Here is an 18,439-nt window from a genome sequence, read left to right as displayed (position 1 = left end):
ATGTAGCATTCACACGCAAATGGGCAAGAAATTTATGTAGTTGATTCCAGCTTAGTTCCAATGCTAGGTACTCCTTTGACACGGGTCAGGAAAGCCGATTTCCAAGGTCAACATTGGCAGCAAAACATTAACATGTGCACTACGATCACACGATCATTGTAGCGTCCAACGTTGGAAACATTTGACGCATCGTGTGGTACCGGCTTTAGGTGTGGCGCTTAGACAAACCCCGCGTAGATTTCCAGGTACTTGCTGCAAGTTCCGAACGGCAAACAAGGATTTTAAAATAATTTTTTCCAGCGCTTAGTTGACAGATAGTACTGCGACGTCCAAAATAGTTTATTTTTCAAAAAGAAGCTATTTCGTAGAAGCGAGTTAAACTTCATTATAATAGAACGTGTGTGGGTGATATCAACTCAAAAGAAAGTTGAAGGTAGGATTTTTGTTGCATAAATATATGTTTTGCTTTCTCAAATGGACCTAAATTTCTAGAAATAATTTCCTGGTCTTTCTCGGAGAAAGTTTCGTTTTTTCCTGACACTATACGCTAATCCGTTCCTGAGAAATGGTCGACGGTTATTTTTAGCTGCACACCCAGTACTTCTTATACGGTTTTAGCGAAAATTGTAATTGGTAGGTCAAAAACATATTTACCATACTTGTTGTAGTTAATTTAAAAGTGTAGTACGGATCTGTACACGACTGTAGTATGAGGAAACAGTATCTTGACGCAGCGATGACACGGTGAAGCGTAATCCCCAAGGAACGATCTCCAGATTGGATTGATCTACATTAATGCCGTTTAAAATTACTCCGCCTTATTACATTTTGTATTCCTCGACGACGACGAATTCCCTTTTTATCACACATTAACTTATTCTGTAACAACTCTTTATATTTTTTGCTACAATCGTTCCCAATTAGCAATACAAGCTGATTATGTGTAAAGCTGCTGATTTTACTAAGCTAATTTCATAAAAACTCATCGTTAATTCTAGCTTCAGAAACATTAAAGTTATTACATCGTAGACTAACACATAGATGACGCTACTAGAATTAAATTAGAGGATTCTGAACAGTGTTTGGAACCGAAAACGTGGATCTATAATTTTCCACTAGAGCCCAATCGACAGTCGTGATAAACCCTTTACAAAGCGTGAAAAGAAGTGAAAATCTGCTGGCAAAGAATCCTAATGGATGACTTCATGTTGTCGAAAAAGGTGATAAACATTGTCTTGACTTTTGACTTATGTATCGATAATTTGCAGAAAGTAAGGTTCTCCAGTGATTTCTATTCAATCATCTGACAGCACGTGCGTTTTACTCACTACACTACACTACACTATACACTAACTATCGCACTGTCAATGTTTTCCTGTGACAGACACGACGATTCCTACTAGGTGGCGCTCTTTGACATTACTCTTTATCCTCACGTGGGAACATACACACACAGATTTATAATTTAGTAATGAAAAAAAACATAAATTTTTGAATTTGATAATTAAATAATATTTCGCGATAAAAAGCATCAAATTTTGGATACTTAGATAACTTATAGACTGATTGATGGCTGATTAATATAATGAAAACAATGACAAAATAAGTAAATCAAAAAGCAATGTTAATAGACACAAAGATTATGTAAAAGTGTATTTGAGTCCTTGAGTAATGATATAAGAATCAAAATGTAGTAATTCAATTGAATTTTCGGTTTATTATCGAATCAATAATTGGTAGGACATATTTTGAGACGCCTACGGCTTCAAAATCAGAAATTGTTGTGAATGGACTTAAAATTTCAAACGATAGGTTGAGATTTAATCTGATTTCTTTTCTTCATTCCTGAAGACTCAAAATTTCAGTATATTTTTCAGCAAGGACATATTTTTTAGTACAATGAATATTTTTCAGTCCGCTTGCGCATTTCGAAGGTCTTACTCGCTTTAATGAGATGCTGATAACTCATCACTCAATAAATCGTGTGATTAACTAAGAAAAGCACATTTTTTTGACAAAAATCGATTTTATCCATCAATACAATCATTCCAACGCTTCTCAACTTCTCGATGACGTGCTTGTAGAAGGATTTGTCTTTTGCTACAAAATAGGCTTCAATTTCTGCAATTTATTCGATATTTGAGCTGAATTTCTTACCGGCGAGCATTTTTTTGAACCCAGAGAATAGCCAGTAGTCACTGAAATCCAGATTTGGGCTATACTGTGGATGAGAAAGCAATTGGTTTAGTTTAACCATCGTTGCCGTCGAATGGTGATTTTTTTCTTCGACATATGAGGCTATTTTTCCTTGAATTTTACATTAAAACAATCCAACAACTCAATGTAGTATTCGCTATTCTCTTTTGGAGATATTCGATCAATTATATTCCATGCGAATCTCAAAATAGTGAAGCCATAACTTTCCTGTTGTGTCTTTGGACGCTTCGGACGTGATTCACCGGCTGCATTCCATTCAGATGATGATTGTTTTGATCACGGATTGAAGTGATGGATCCATGTTTCATCTATGTCATATATCGATGCAAAAAATCTGATTTATTACGTGTAATCATCAACACGTGGTTGCTTTTGATCGACTGTGATTAAAACTTCCTTATGGTAAAATGTTCATGCATAATTTCAAACACACTGCCTCCTGATAACTTTATGACCTCAGATATCTCGCGAAATTTCAATACACGATTAGATATAACCAATTTGTGGACTTTTTTGATGTTTTGGACGACCAAAACAATCACAATCATTAATGTCTGTTCGACCACATTTAACTTCAGCAAACCAGTTCTTTTCGATGGCGCAGAGTCCGGACAACACTTTTGAAGCCAATGCTGAGGTTTTTTATCAAGAAGCAATGATAAATTAACACACTAAATTGTTTTGAAAATAACAACATTAACTTCACTTAAGTGGCTGTCATTTTTTTCCGAGTAATCGAAATGTCATGAAATTTCATACATAATCTTTTGAAAGTTGGTAGTTCATAAACGTCAAATGGATTTGACAATGGCAACGCCATCTGTGTTTCAGTCTTTTAGGTAAAAAAGTGAAGCTCGATTGACGATGCAAATCCAGAATACGTTCTCAACTGTAACCAGAAATCTACATAACTTTCAAAATATCTTGCATTTCCATAAGCAGTCACCAGATAACCTATCCTAACCTCACCTAACATAACCTAACCTAACATAACCTATAGATAATTCACGATATTTTATGTAAAGCCTCCAAAATCTTGAATATTTCCTCGTTAATTTCACATGTTTTCACATGTAGTTTTGAATAATCAATACTGAAAATTCGTTAAGAGTATTACACCGGCACTCTATAAACGGATTATCTTTATTGATTTCCAATCTATGTTATCATCTTAACTTTAATGATAAGACAGTTTAATTCTACTGACAATACGCCGACTCTGCACTCTCTTTCTCTATTCAACTCTAATTTGTACATTCGAGAGACCGAGAAAGACAATGACTAGGATTTGAAGACTAAATCCGCAGGTAGAGCGGATCATTTGGTTCTCAATACTACCGTGAAAATAGGGTGAATATCTTGACATCAGACGAAAATTTTCGAAGGAAATGCCGAGAATCACTTCAACGACACGGCGAGGTAACTAGATATTTGACTTCTGAATTAACTTAACTTTTGATTTATTTGAGACATAAATTTTAATGAGATGTGTTGAGTAGACGTGAGGTTGAAGGGTCTTGTCTACTACGCCTGAGGTTCTAAGGTTTGTAACATGTTTGGATGTTTTATTTACTTAGTTGAAACTCAATAAGAATGTCAATAAACAATGTCAACCGATTTTAATTGGATTAATAAATAGAGAAACGAGAAAAGTGTATGTATACTAAATCTATCCAATAAACAATCGATGCGTGATCGATGCATGATCATCAAGCGCCTTTATATTATCTATTGGATAAAATAAACATGCCAATCTGATTTAACTACAACGTTAATTTTTCGACAATAAGATTCCTAATTTAAAGAGATTCATTTCCGAAAAATATTTATACATATATAAAAAAAATTCTCACCAAGTTTGAGCTCTTAATATCAATTTTAAAGATTTACAACTTAAATATAAAGTTCTACCGCTTAAAATGCTTAATTTTCACAATAATGCAAATCAATCTGATGGACATTGTGGGGAATTTTATGATCTTCGACATCGTTTTAGAATTTTTTGTGTAACTTACACTGGTTCATCAACGTTTCTCAACAGAAAAGCACGTCAAGCTATCCACGAGAGTTTCCAATCCTTCTGTCAATTAGAATTAGTTGTTAGAGATACCGGTCGTCTAAAACGCGGCGCGTCGGTAACAGAGCCCGTTTTCAAGAGTTTCCGTATATCTTCGACACTATTGAACGATTGGGTAGCGGCGAGTTCGGAAATTGTTGTTGATTTTCAATAAATATATAAAACTCTTTTTTGAAGCGTGAACTTTTATGGGTTAATCATTATAAAAACGAGTCTACTCGACAAGCACGTGTAATCATGGCTTAAAAACAACTGTCTGAAGCACGAATATGTTTCGTTTCATTTTGTTTCGGCAGCGTTGCCAGACTTGTGTCGACCTCTGCATAGCAGGCCCGGCCACGCGTTGCTGTGGCTGGGTGATTTAAAAAGGATGTGTATTCTAAGAAAATGTATCACATTACAGTGTGGCGCCATCTATGAGGTGCAAAAGACAAAATTTCACAGTTCTCTGTAAAGAAATTCGCTTAAGGCGCCGTCTGTTCCAGAGTTATGGAAACTACGATTAATAACAACAATCAACGTTGATGATCAATTTATTATTAATTATTGAGAACATTAATTTAGATAATAATTATCCTATCATTTAATTTGGACCAAATTACATATATTTGCCAACTTTCATGAATATCAGTTGACTCGTTTTTAAATTCATTTGGAACATACACACGGACACACATTCCATCGATATACAAGTTAATTCATCGTGGTTATCTGTGGTCTTGTGTCAATTGTAGTCTTCTTCTCAATTTTAGTGCCTTGATTACGATATATCGCCAACTGTGTGGCCTCTTCTTCATTGTTTCAGCCACAAAAAAGCCCTAAAGCAAGTACTTTTGAGGATAGTGGATGAATTCGGTACCGAATATGATAAATACATTGTAGAAGAAATTGCCAAAGCACATCTTAGAATGTATACTACTTTTAAATTGCATAGGGTATGCAAAAAATAACGTAGAAATGAAAATATTGAGATTAAACCATCTAATGTATGAATTAGTTGATGGACATCCTGCGATAATCAATCTTGATGATGATTGCTCTAGTAGCAGTTCTTCAGATTATTATTAAATCATTTCATTCTTATTTTTTTACTATTCATACGATGTTACTGAATGCATATAATCAAAAACTGTTTACCGGTTTGTTCCGCTGGAATGAAATGTCGTCATTCATTCAAAGATTCTGTAAATCAGTTGCATATGCGACTAAGGTTCTAGCCTTGACCGTCATCTTAACTTCTACGGCTTCAAAATCAAATTTAAATAGACCAAAAAATCCTAATTTCCCAAATAGAAGGGCCAATTTGTTATATAAATATAAAATTGAGTGAACCTTATAATTCCAATAAAAGTATTTCTCTACTCGGCCCCATTACCACGCATGAAGCCACGAGGTTCCCTCCAGTAGCAATAGATCAGCGGATAGTCGAGATGAAGGTTAAAAACGACTTCCCGCGCAATTGAGGACGATTTCCCGCGCATTTAACGTAATAACGACTTCGTAAATACGAATATTTTTACTATTAACTTCGCGTTAATAGATTACTACATAAATAAAGTATTTTACATGTACCCGGCGTTTTACGAAGACGAAAACCTTCAGAAATCACTACACAAATGGATGAAAGACACAATTAGAAGCAGCTGCAGCTGTTTTTTGTAGTAATCGTAGCTATAATCTATTAAGCAGATACCTATGAGCTTTTACTGGACATATAATCAACTATATCTTCTTCCAAAATCGATAACCTCTTGAGTCATTCGTGGCGGTGGTTATGACGACCTCTAATGTAGTACAAAACCATATCGAGCTGTTTCCGAAGCTATCAACGTTTGAAATATGAACGAGTTCATGGACATTCTGATATCCGCAGCCATGAATGCGTTCCCCAATTTTCCATACCGATGGTTTCATTAAAAGTCAAATGGAATGAAGATCTGTGGACAGCTTTCTTAATAGTGGGTAGAAATCTTGAGAGCGCGAAATCAATTCACGTCTTGAATTGGAGGACAAAGGCTGAATTGCTAAGCTCCTGGTTCTAGTAGAATCCAGCACGGAAAACTTTTTACCAAACATAGAATATATGTGGTACTTCTAGATCAGATTTTTGGGTATTTCGGTATTTCAAATATCTATTTCAACAATTACAGCTCAGCTTCGACGTCAAATATTTCTATTATTGTTATCTTTGTAGTTTAATTTCGATTTTATTAACATTAAAATTAACAAACTGAATTGATCAAAGTGTATAATGGTTTTTTTTTCTGACGCAAACGATCCAATTATTTTTTTAACGCTGACAAAACTTCTATCGTATATAAAGACACATTTTTAATTGCTACAGATGATAATTTCCATCGAAAGAACTTCCTGTTCCATCAATTTATTTTTCGAATTTTCTTTTAACGATTGGCGCTGCGTAAACATGTTTACTCGTGTTGACAAGATATTTGCGAACGGGAAACTAACTGAGATAAATTATAAATATGAAAAAATATTATTAGGTCGAAATGAAACTGGAATACGGGATGATCTAATTAAAGTTTAAACCCCTAAATATTAAATATGTCATATATAAGGTTTTTCTGGACTTGATCTACGACCCCTCGTTTAAATTTGCGAAATCAGAACTTATTTCTACAAAAAAAAAAGATTTTTTTATTAACTTGATGAAATTTATGGTTTGGGATATATGTAGATTTTTAAATCGTTGTAAATGCCAAGAAAACCGTTCGCCATAAAGAGACATTCTGAAAAAAATTATCATAAATTGTAATTTTTTATTGAAAATACTTAAATATAAGTTCTAGTTTCGCAACTTCAAACGAAGGGTCGTATGAGGAATTTTTGTTGTCGCAGCATTATTTTCAAGTCATCTACTAGATGCAACTTAATTATCTTTCCATTTCTACGATCCATCAGAGTTCTAATGGACAGAAGATATTTCTAATTAAGTGGCTGGAAACCATCGGTAAACAACGCACCAAAGCCTTCTTCAGAAGGCCATTCAAGATAATCAACTGGCTTCGCTTGAGGTACTAAATGTTTGAGGTTCAAAAAGTTATAGGGAAACAATCAACGTATAGTTAAACTGCGTTTTTCTTAAGGACATTCTGTGATACCACATCTGGGTAATTCGTCAGTTTTTTCAAAAATTATAAACAGGTTGACTTTTAGTTTCGATTAACTTACCCAATATTTGACCAACACCATCTTTTGGTAGACTGAGTTTCAGAATAACCGCAAAGAAGCAAAAACAACAAATAAGAAACGTTAATACACCAACGAATCTCAAACATTGAGATCGCTTATTTGATAAAAATCGAATAGAGTCTTGGTATTTTTATAAAAATAGTGAAATTCCAACATTTTTAGAACAATTTCCACAGGTTTACTCCAATTAAGTTGGATCATAGGAAAGTATTTCGCTGTGATATTCCATGTAAAGCAGTTACTTTGAAAATATTGAAGCTTTATAGGCAATAAGATGAAAGTTCAAAGAAGATATTTTCATATAAAACGACCGTAAATTTGATGTCGAGATAAATAGTTCGGAAAAGAGATCAACCGACATTTTATTTAAGATCCCTTCTCAGACATGTCGCAATTACAAAGATTTTTTTATTAAAAACGCCGTTTCAAATTCGATGAAATGAGTGTTTTTACATTGGAATTTATTATAAGGGATTTTCCAATGAGAGGTGTTATTTTGATATTCAAAGATATAGATAAATGCCATTTTTTTGAGATAAATGTTTATTTCATTATAAAGAGATAGGTATGCCGTTAATAATGGAACACAAATGGCCGCCACGACTGCCCTTACAGGACCATATCCTTTTCATGAAATTTTCCGTAACCAAATTGCAAAGCGGCTGCCTAGCGGCCAATTGTGATAACCTCTTAGAGAGATAACACGGTCCGGAAATTTTTCCCTTAAAAGATCGATGGTTTCTTTGCTTGTGTGTCCAAATCAATACCATCCAATTCCGGCCATAAAAAATCATTAATCATCTCTCGAAAGCGCAATCCATTCACCGTAACTGTTGCTCCAGCCTCATTTTCGAAAAAGTAAGGTCCAATGATACAGCCAGACCATAAACCGCACCAAACAGTCACGCGTCGAGGATGGAGAGGATTTTCAACAATAACTCTTGGGTTTTCCGAGCCCCAGATTCGACAATTTTATTTATTGACGTAACCACCAAGGTGGAAATGGGCCTCATCAGTTGATTTTTCGATGAAATTCCGGATAATTTTCATGCATTTCAAGGACCCAATCAGCAAAGACACGACGTTGTTGATGATCGACCGGCTTGAGTTCTTGTGTTAACTGAACTTTATAGGCCTTAAGACCCAAGTCTTTATGCAAAATTCGGTGTAATGACGTTTGTGGAATGGCTAATTCCAAAGAACGACGAGGAATGGACAAACCTGGGTTTTCTTCAACACTTTGGGCTACAGCATCAATATTCTCAGTTGTTCTTGAGCAACGTGCACGTGTTTTATTCTGTATTGCGGTCCGAGAAGGTGCTTCACGACGACCCAAAAATGTTGTAGTTTTACGAACCGTCTCTTCCAAACTTTCACCATTTTTATAGTGAATTTTAATAATTTCAATGCATTGTTCAAGCGTGTATCGTTCCATTTTCACTAATGGCGTAGTTTCTACTTGTCAATTGTCAAAAAATGACAGCTTCAAAAGTGATATTTACCGAAATAGCGGTCTTTTCAAAATAACACCTCTTATTGGAAAACCCTTTACCACATCATTCTCTGAAATCGTAATCTAAAATATTATAAAGTACCAGATGAATTATTTGAAAAAAAATTGATCTACAACTTCATACCTTACTTGAAACAACCTTTTCTCATCATCTGTACTACTGTTAAGGGCAAGGGATACAGAAAACTGATGAAATTCAGTGCTTTCTCAAAGAGATCGGAAAGTCGAGAGATATCATTTTAGGAGGAGGAAGCTTAGACCAAATTCATCTTCTTCTGGTGTGCTAAGTAGACTTCTGTATGATCTTGTACAAGTGAAGGGATTTACCTCGTAGAGAAGGGAAATAATCGAAAGAGAGGAGATGGAGGATGCTGCAAATATGTGGACGTAACTTCAGTATGATCTCGTACAACAAGTGGAGGGACTTAGGTTAGGTTCCTCGTAGAGAAGGGAAATAATCTAAAAAGAGGAGATGGAGGATGATGCAAATATGTGGACGTAACTTCAGTATGATCTTGCACAACAAGTGGAGGGATTTACCTCGTAGAGAAGGGAAATAATCTAAAAAGAGGAGATGGAGGATGCTGCAAATATGTGGACGTAACTTCAGTATGATCTCGTACAACAAGTGGAGGGACTTACCTCGTAGAGAAGGGAAATAATCTAAAAAGAGGAGATGGAGGATGATGCAAATATGAGGACGTAACTTCAGTATGATCTTGCACAACAAGTGGAGGGATTTACCTCGTAGAGAAGGGAAATAATCTAAAAAGAGGAGATGGAGGATGCTGCAAATATGTGGACGTAACTTCAGTATGATCTCGTACAACAAGTGGAGGGACTTACCTCGTAGAGAAGGGAAATAATCTAAAAAGAGGAGATGGAGGATGATGCAAATATGTGGACGTAACTTCAGTATGATCTCGTACAACAAGTGGAGGGACTTAGGTTAGGTTCCTCGTAGAGAAGGGAAATAATCTAAAAAGAGGAGATGGAGGATGCTGCAAATATGTGGACGTAACTTCAGTATGATCTCGTACAACAAGTGGAGGGACTTACCTCGTAGAGAAGGGAAATAATCTAAAAAGAGGAGATGGAGGATGCTGCAAATATGTGGACGTAACTTCAGTATGATCTCGTACAACAAATGGAGGGATTTACCTCGTAGAGACGGAAAATAATAGAAAGAGAGGAGATGGAGGATGCTGCAAATACGTGGACGTAACTTCAGTATGATCTTGCACAACAAGTGGAGGGATTTGCCTCGTAGAGACGGAAAATAATAGAAAGAGAGGAGATGGAGGATGCTGCAAATACGTGGACGTAACTTCAGTAGGATCTTGCACAACAAGTGGAGGGATTTGCCTCGTAGAGACGGAAAATAATAGAAAGAGAGGAGATGGAGGATTCTGCAAATACGTGGACGTAACTTCAGTATGATCTTGCACAACAAGTGGAGAGATTTACCTCGTAGAGAAGGAAAATAATCGAAAGAGAGGAGATGGAAGATGCTGCAAATATGTGGACGTAACTTCAGTATAATCTTGCACAACAAGTGGAGGGATTTGCCTCGTAGAGACGGAAAATAATAGAAAGAGAGGAGATGGAGGATGCTGCAAATACGTGGACGTAACTTCAGTAGGATCTTGCACAACAAGTGGAGGGATTTGCCTCGTAGAGACGGAAAATAATAGAAAGAGAGGAGATGGAGGATTCTGCAAATACGTGGACGTAACTTCAGTATGATCTTGCACAACAAGTGGAGGGATTTGCCTCGTAGAGACGGAAAATAATAGAAAGAGAGGAGATGGAGGATGCTGCAAATACGTGGACGTAACTTCAGTAGGATCTTGCACAACAAGTGGAGGGATTTACCTCGTAGAGAAGGAAAATAATCTAAAAAGAGGAGTAGGAGGATGATGCAAATATGTGGACGTAACTTCAGTATGATCTTGCACAACAAGTGGAGGAATTTACCTCGTACAGAACATAGGGGATGCTGTAAATATCTTTATGCTGCTCGTGCTCAAAGACAAGGAAGTTAACAAAGAATGAGGAAGACAAATAGAAAAGAAAAAGTAACGAAACGAAACACGATAGAAAAACCTGTTGAATCATGATTAGAACAAGTTGAGGAAACCCAGGAAATACTAAATTGTGAGTAATGAGTGGCTACAACTGAATAAATGATGTGGAGTTTCAGTTGATATGTTTGGTGTTGCAACATCCAGGAGGACAACAAATTTCAGTTTGTGAATGAGAAATTTCTTTCTCTCATCGTCAAAAAAGTCCTGGATCCACTTCTTCTTTATTCCCTTCTGCAAAGATCTATGAAGAACTGCCGAAAAATTTTCTAGTTTTCCTCGACGATACCACAGAATATGAACAAGACAAGAAAAGTCCTTCTAAGCTCCTTTTCTTGTTATGTTACTCTTGAAGTCACCATACCTTAACCGGTTGTCCCCAATGTCTTGTAGTAGAGAAAACTGCATAAATATACCGATTGTCCTTACTTGCAGTAGTGATGGCAATTCTTTTATATTGTCTTAAGAATTTCTGTGTAATCTTTGTGCGAGGGGTACGATAAACTGTGTTATCGCCCATGTCCTCCAGACCATAATACACACCATACAGTAACCAGTTGTAGATGCATTGCTTTCAGATGAATCTTCTTGGATTTTCCAATCACCAAATACATATTAACGAAACCATCGTTTAACTTTTCACCATTACTTCGGTCTTTTTGAACATATTCTAAGATAGTTGTGGAAAGTTTGAGAAGAATTTCGTTCCTTGTTCGGCATATTTTTCTATGAAACAAAGTAGACATCTGAATTTTTATAAAGTGGACGTTATTACTTGTTCTTTTGATTCCTAGAATTTCAAAGAAAGTTTTCAATCCCTTTCTCAAATGAGACGTTACACCAGACAATGTTCATTGTTTTTTTTTAATCATTGTCTGTTCGGGACACAACCTATTACTTTTTCTTGGTTTGAAAGAGTTGAAAGAACTTTTTAGTTTGTATTTCGAGCCATATGGCAAGAAGGAAATGACGATACGAATATTCAGAAAACAACTACTTTTACATCACTTGTTTTATAGACTAATGTATTGATGAGATATACTACTAAGAAAATGTTTTTGTTTATGCGATGCGAAAACTTTTGATTCAATATAAGCATATACGAAGGCTGCTACTTAAGTTTGGAAATATGGCAACCCTAATGTCATTATGTCAAATCTGTCATTGTCATTTTGAAGTTTGACATTTGGTGAACGTACTTGATGACTGTATATTTCGAGATATACTACTAAGAAAATGTTTTTGTTTATGCGATGCGAAAACTTTTGATTCAATATAAGCATATACGAAGTCTGCTACTTAAGTTTGGAAATATGGCAACCCTAATGTCATTATGTCAAATCTGTCATTGTCATTTTGAAGTTTGACATTTGGTGAACGTACTTGATGACTGTATATTTCGAGATATACTACTAAGAAAATGTTTTTGTTTATGCGATGCGAAAACTTTTGATTCAATATAAGCATATACGAAGGCTGCTACTTAAGTTTGGAAATATGGCAACCCTGATGTCTTTATGTCAAATCTGTCATTGTCATTATGAAGTTTGACATTTGGTGAACGTACTCGGAACGTGTTGTCAATACGACTGTTATTCGAGTTATTTACAGATTTTATTTCACATTTTTTATTAAAAAAAATATAAAATTTTCACTATAATATATAACAAGGTATTTTCTCGTGATATTTGTACAAAAATTTTGACGAAATAATTCGAAAAGCTTCTTTCAATATCAACCGAGTAAACTGGAGTATATTTTAAGTGTATAAATCTGAAAATGCTATACCTACATCAATTTTTTAAAGTTTCCATTCAAAATTCCATAAATTTTCTCGAGGATTTTAAAGACGCTGTTTTTTGAAATAATTTTTATCAACTGAATCATCAACTTCACCCGAAATATCCTTTTTAAATTCTACAACAATTTCCCTGTATTCTATTACATTACAGTTTTTTCAAATTGTTTTCATTGCAAAACTGTAATGTATTTTGATAAAGTTGATTTTGAAATGTTCTGCTAGAAATATTGCTACTTCGAACCAAGTTCCCCACACTAGACAGTACTTTTTCAAAGCTACTAATGTCTACAATTAAATTAGTAAGCATAAACCTCGGTTTTTATAAAAGTTTGATTTGTGCAAGCTTCGGCCAGAAAGGTTGGCATCCATCTGCAATAACTGACACCAGTGGCGACGAGTTGGTACAAAAAATCAAAGCTTGTGGCATGTAGATCATAGGCGTCCGTTCGTAGGATCCTCGATTATGGCTAAAAAGAATGATCTTCAGAAGTAACCATCAAATTTCTCGAAATATTATAATGAAACGTAGAAACTTCCTCAATATCCCTTCGAATTTTAATTTTGGTTAACGTATTTTTATAGTACGTAGCGTTACACAATCTGGAAGAGTAGAAATATGTAGCTTCGTCACTAGAAGTTGGTTATTCATGCAGGATCTTACGATGAGAGCTCTTCTAGAAGTTTTACCCAAACTCCCAAAGTAGGTCGACGACTAATCCATAGCTTAACCCAGATACAACCTTCTCGTTGGTTGCGTCTCCGTATTTGTTTTATATATTTTTTTAACTAAAAAATTAGCGTCTAGTTTGCACTGCGAAAAGCATTTTTAAAATGAAAATTATTTGCGAATGCACACCTTCACTGGCGCCACTGAATCCATGCACCAGAATATGCATATCTATGTATGCACGGCTATTCTGTTGCAACCATGAGGTAAAAAAGTCACTTGAAGTAAATTTGGATAAATAAGAAACTGCCCAGTTCGAATCAAACAAAAAATTGTTACAATTCGTAGACAAAAGCTTGTAAAAACTAAAAAACTCACATGAAAATAAACAAAGATACAAATAACATAAAACTTAACAATATTTAAAATATTATTATTAGAATAGACGTCGTTTACCGAGTAAAAGCCACTTTCCGGTAAATATGCCCTTAAATTATTACGAAATGCGGAAAAAGGTGATATCTATTGGCAAATGATTGTGCACTTTTTGCATTGTAAAATATTGAGCCCTTAAATAATTCTGAATGTGGAGTAAAGATCGTGCTCCGCGTTCCTAAGTGGATAGATCTTTCTGAAATTAGAAACGGACTTAAAGATAAATAAGAAAGGAAGAGAATTTTTAATATTCCAAAAAAGTCCTTGGAGTGAGATCTGCTGTTTATTCCTAGTAAATATCTAACAGATCTCTTTTGTATTTTGAAGAGTTCAGTTCATTTTTGTGGAAATTGATCTCAGCGAAAGCAGGAGGAAATATGTAACAACAACAACAACAACAACAACAACAAGCACTAAGAATTTACAAGAATCAACGATATCAATGATGAAATTATTGAATAAATGAAGCAGCAATATGCTATAAAACTTTAGATTTAGGAACGTTGAGACAGAAAAAATTAGAATCTCACCTCGATTTGAGATTTAAGCTCGATGAAAAAGCATTATCACTAAGCTCAAAAAGAATACTAAGAAAACTTATCTAACAACGCAGAGTTCGACTATTCGTTATGGAAAGTTATCTTAAAGAACCAATTCCCTCGATCCGAAATGAAGACGAAACGCGGACCTGAACAGACCAGTCAAAAGTAGATGAAATCGGAAAAAAATTAGTAAAAGCATCCCAGCTATTTTCATCACAATTAAGTCCAACAGAAAAAAAGAAAATAAAGCAAGTAGCAGAAACCTGGTACCAGTTACCACTACCTGAACTCTTCACGGAAGAATACAATGATTAGAAGCTACTTTCATCCTAATAAAGCCCCAGGTTACGTCTAGAATACATCCCCCAATCATAAATATGCTTGTATTAGAACATTTTTTAAATTGTATTAAAAATTATTCTAAATTTAGCCACAAATAATTTTTTCTGTTTCCTAACATGAAAGTTTCACTAACCTCCGGTTAGTGAAAGTTTAGACGAGTGGATTATGGCCTATTTTGAAAAGAAACTCGGTAACTACGATTTGTGTAGAAAAAATAAAATGATTACGGAAAAAAATGTGTTTGGTCGAACAATCTTCGTATATACCAGAGTTTAGGTATTGAACATTGTTATTGAATCACCCGGTATCAAGAAAACGTGAAATTAATGACTTTATTTGAGAATTTCTGGCTCTGAATTTTGAACAATGTACGTCAACAAGAGCGAAGGCCACATATAGTGGGGGATAGGAGGCATTCGGTCGACTGATCAAAGTGAAAGTTTAGTAAAAGAACCTCCGTCGGTGGGTCGAATAAGCCGCCGTGTTGTGTTCTCCATTACGACCTTTTTTTGTATAAAAAAAAATTTATCGCTTTCCTTTCCATTCATCTGTTCACTTTCTCTTTTGCGGTCGGACCTTTTAATAAAATTTAATTGCTTTGTTTAGGTTTCTTTGTCGAGAAAAATTTTGATTTGTAGTATTTTACCCTGAATTTAAATGAATCATTTCATGTTTTATTGTTTGGGGCAAAACAACTATTTATACCGAGAAAAAAATCGTTGTATGTAGTGCAATACATAGAGAATACAAGCGTTTTCGTAGTGGGATTGTGGCAATAATAAATACCAAAGTGTACTAACTACAATACATTTCCGAGCTTTTGAGTGATTTTACAATTTTTATAATTCCATACAATTTGTTATGAACGATGAATTTATAAGTATTTAAAAACACGTTAATATATTAGAATTAGTACACTTTCTGTGTGTTCAATTCTACCACAATCCCACCACGAACACACTAATAATCTACCTGACAAAGATTTAGTTCCAATTCAGATGTAGAATACAATATGTATACACAAAAAGACATCCTGCAGTGTTAAAATCTATTACTATAAATTTTTTTTATCAAATTATACATTATCAGCAGTAATTTGGTGACAAATAATGAATACGAAGTACAGTACTGATAAATTTTATAGAAAATATTTGAAAGTAATTGTAAAAGTTCGAAGAGAGAATAGAAAAAAATATTATACGAGGGTGGTTCAAATATAAAACGGAATTTGTCACAAAAAAAGTTTATTATTAGGTTACACATGCATTTTTGACCAAAAAAAGAAAATATAAATGCACTGAAAAGCCAAATAACGCTTTCCCTGCTGTTCTATATGCTTCGTAACAAACGAGACTAACATCCAGTGCAAACACTTTTACGTCACAAAATTTATTTTTCACGCGTTGATTCGAAAATTCCGGTTCATATTTGAACCATCCTCGTACAAAGAAAACCTGGTTCAATGGGAAATTGAACAGGATTTTAATGAAAATAGCAAATTTCAAATCGTTTTTGAAGATTTATCGACAAGCTTAAAAGCCATATCAGAAAAAAATTATTCTTATTATTACCAATATTGATAGTGACTCAGGATTTGTTGAAGAAGCAAAATTAAATTAAATGACGTGAAAAATCTGCTTAGTAACAACATAACCTCACAATCGTATATGGAATATGTCGAATATGTCAAACAGAATGTAGAGTTTTTATGATTGGATTTACCATCGAACTACTAGTTGTAGATCTGTGGAAGGTATAAGTGAAAAGCTAAAGATGACAGAGACGACTCAGATTTGATTAAAAGTAACTTTTAACTGCTCAACTGTTTCATTATATTTAAAATAATCTAAAATTACTATCAAATTTTATAACAGTGATATAAAAAAGCATTTCTGTGTAGCATTTAAGTGTCAAATGTTTAATATTAGGATTTGCTCAAAAAATGTCAACTTCCATTATATTTATAGTGCCTATTTCGATCAATTATAGTGTTTAATAGCTTTTTAATCAAAATATAATATCAGCAGCATACAGTAAATTGATTATAAGTGAAAGTTTTGAATTGAACAAACCAACAAGGTAGAGAAAACAATATAAATGACGTATTACCAAAGCTGTTACTTAAGTTTTGAGATATGGCAACACTGATATGAATATGTCAAATCTGACATTGTTGTCATTGACATTTTTAATAGTGAACGTACTCAGAACTTGTCATACGAGTGCTATTTGAGTTGCGATGACTTTCGACGTGGATTAAACCAAAAACAGTGCGCCGATCAACTCGCTTCGACTTTTGGTGATGAAGCACCATCTCTAACGACCGTGTTGTCCGAATTCAATCATGGTCGGGCTTTTCTACAGGATGAATTTCGTGAAAGTAATCCAAAATCAGTTGTTGTGCCAGAAAACATCGATGCTGTGCTTAAATTGATATTGCAAGATCGTTATGTGACATATTTGTGAAAATAATGCAGTTTTCAAACAACTGATATATTTGTGTTTCTAAATGGTTTCGATTTTAAGTCTCTTCTGATTTGAAATTAATTTCTTATCATATTTTGATAAAGACTAAAAGAAGTCTTTGAAAAATCATTTTTTATTATACCGATGACTTTTTAATCTATTTTCCAAATATTGGGATATCTGTCCTATGTAAACAACATTATAATTATCACAAAAAACCTCTTTTTATATTCCTTTTTTTATTTTTTCGATTATAAGATTTGAATTGTTGAAAATGTCCTTTGAATAAATTCCAAAGAGAGTTTTTCTACATTTTGTTTTATAGGATTTGTTTTATCGATAGAAAAAGTTCAATACACCAAATATAAATGAATTATTATAGTTTGATTAAAAATATTTGAAGATTAAAATTTTAAAATGGCAACCATCACTTGGCATTGCTCTTTTTGATTATTATTTAAGGACATGAATTGAAGGTCAAATATCTAAAGGACCAAGTTGATTTCATCAATTTTATACAGTGTAACACCAAGAAGTTTTATTTCATCACTCTTTTCAATGTTATTTATTCATTTATGGATTATAAATGTAAATTTTGTTCAATATAGAATTCCATTACTAATTTTGATAGACCACTTGATATTGATGCTCTCGTAGTACAAACCACAATTTTTTTTATATATTTCATTACCAAAATTCAATTTTATTCATAGAAGAATAAAATTTTTAAATATCTTGTACGTTATTTGATTATTAGATCCAACTCGAAGCTATAGTATTTGTTAATGCATCCAAACAGGTTACATACATTTATTTTAGAAGAAATCACTCTGTAAATTATAAAAAATTATGTAAAAAACATGTAGATATTGAGCTTTACCGACAATTACTTTCCACCTGATCTTTGGTGGAATGTATAAGAGTACAGAAATTCATACTTGTTGCTTCCAAAACATTTTGTCTATACTTCAATGAAATCGATGTTTTTATGACAAATATATTAATCAAACAATGATTTTTGAGAATAAATAATCACAAAATTATCTTATAATAACATATAAATTTGTTTAAATTATTAAAAT

General features: G+C 34.0%; 1 protein-coding gene across 1 annotated transcript in view; it reads right to left on the bottom strand.

Annotated features, from left to right (window-relative positions):
- Window positions 1-18,439, bottom strand: part of LOC130896821 (uncharacterized) — a 193,308-nt gene that overhangs the window by 174,542 nt on the left and 327 nt on the right. The window lies entirely within an intron of this gene.

This window comes from Diorhabda carinulata, chromosome 7 (assembly GCF_026250575.1).
Source record: "Diorhabda carinulata isolate Delta chromosome 7, icDioCari1.1, whole genome shotgun sequence".
Lineage (NCBI taxonomy): Eukaryota > Metazoa > Arthropoda > Insecta > Coleoptera > Chrysomelidae > Diorhabda > Diorhabda carinulata.
Note: the sequence above shows the minus strand (reverse complement) of the source record. Positions and strands in the feature narration are given on the sequence as shown.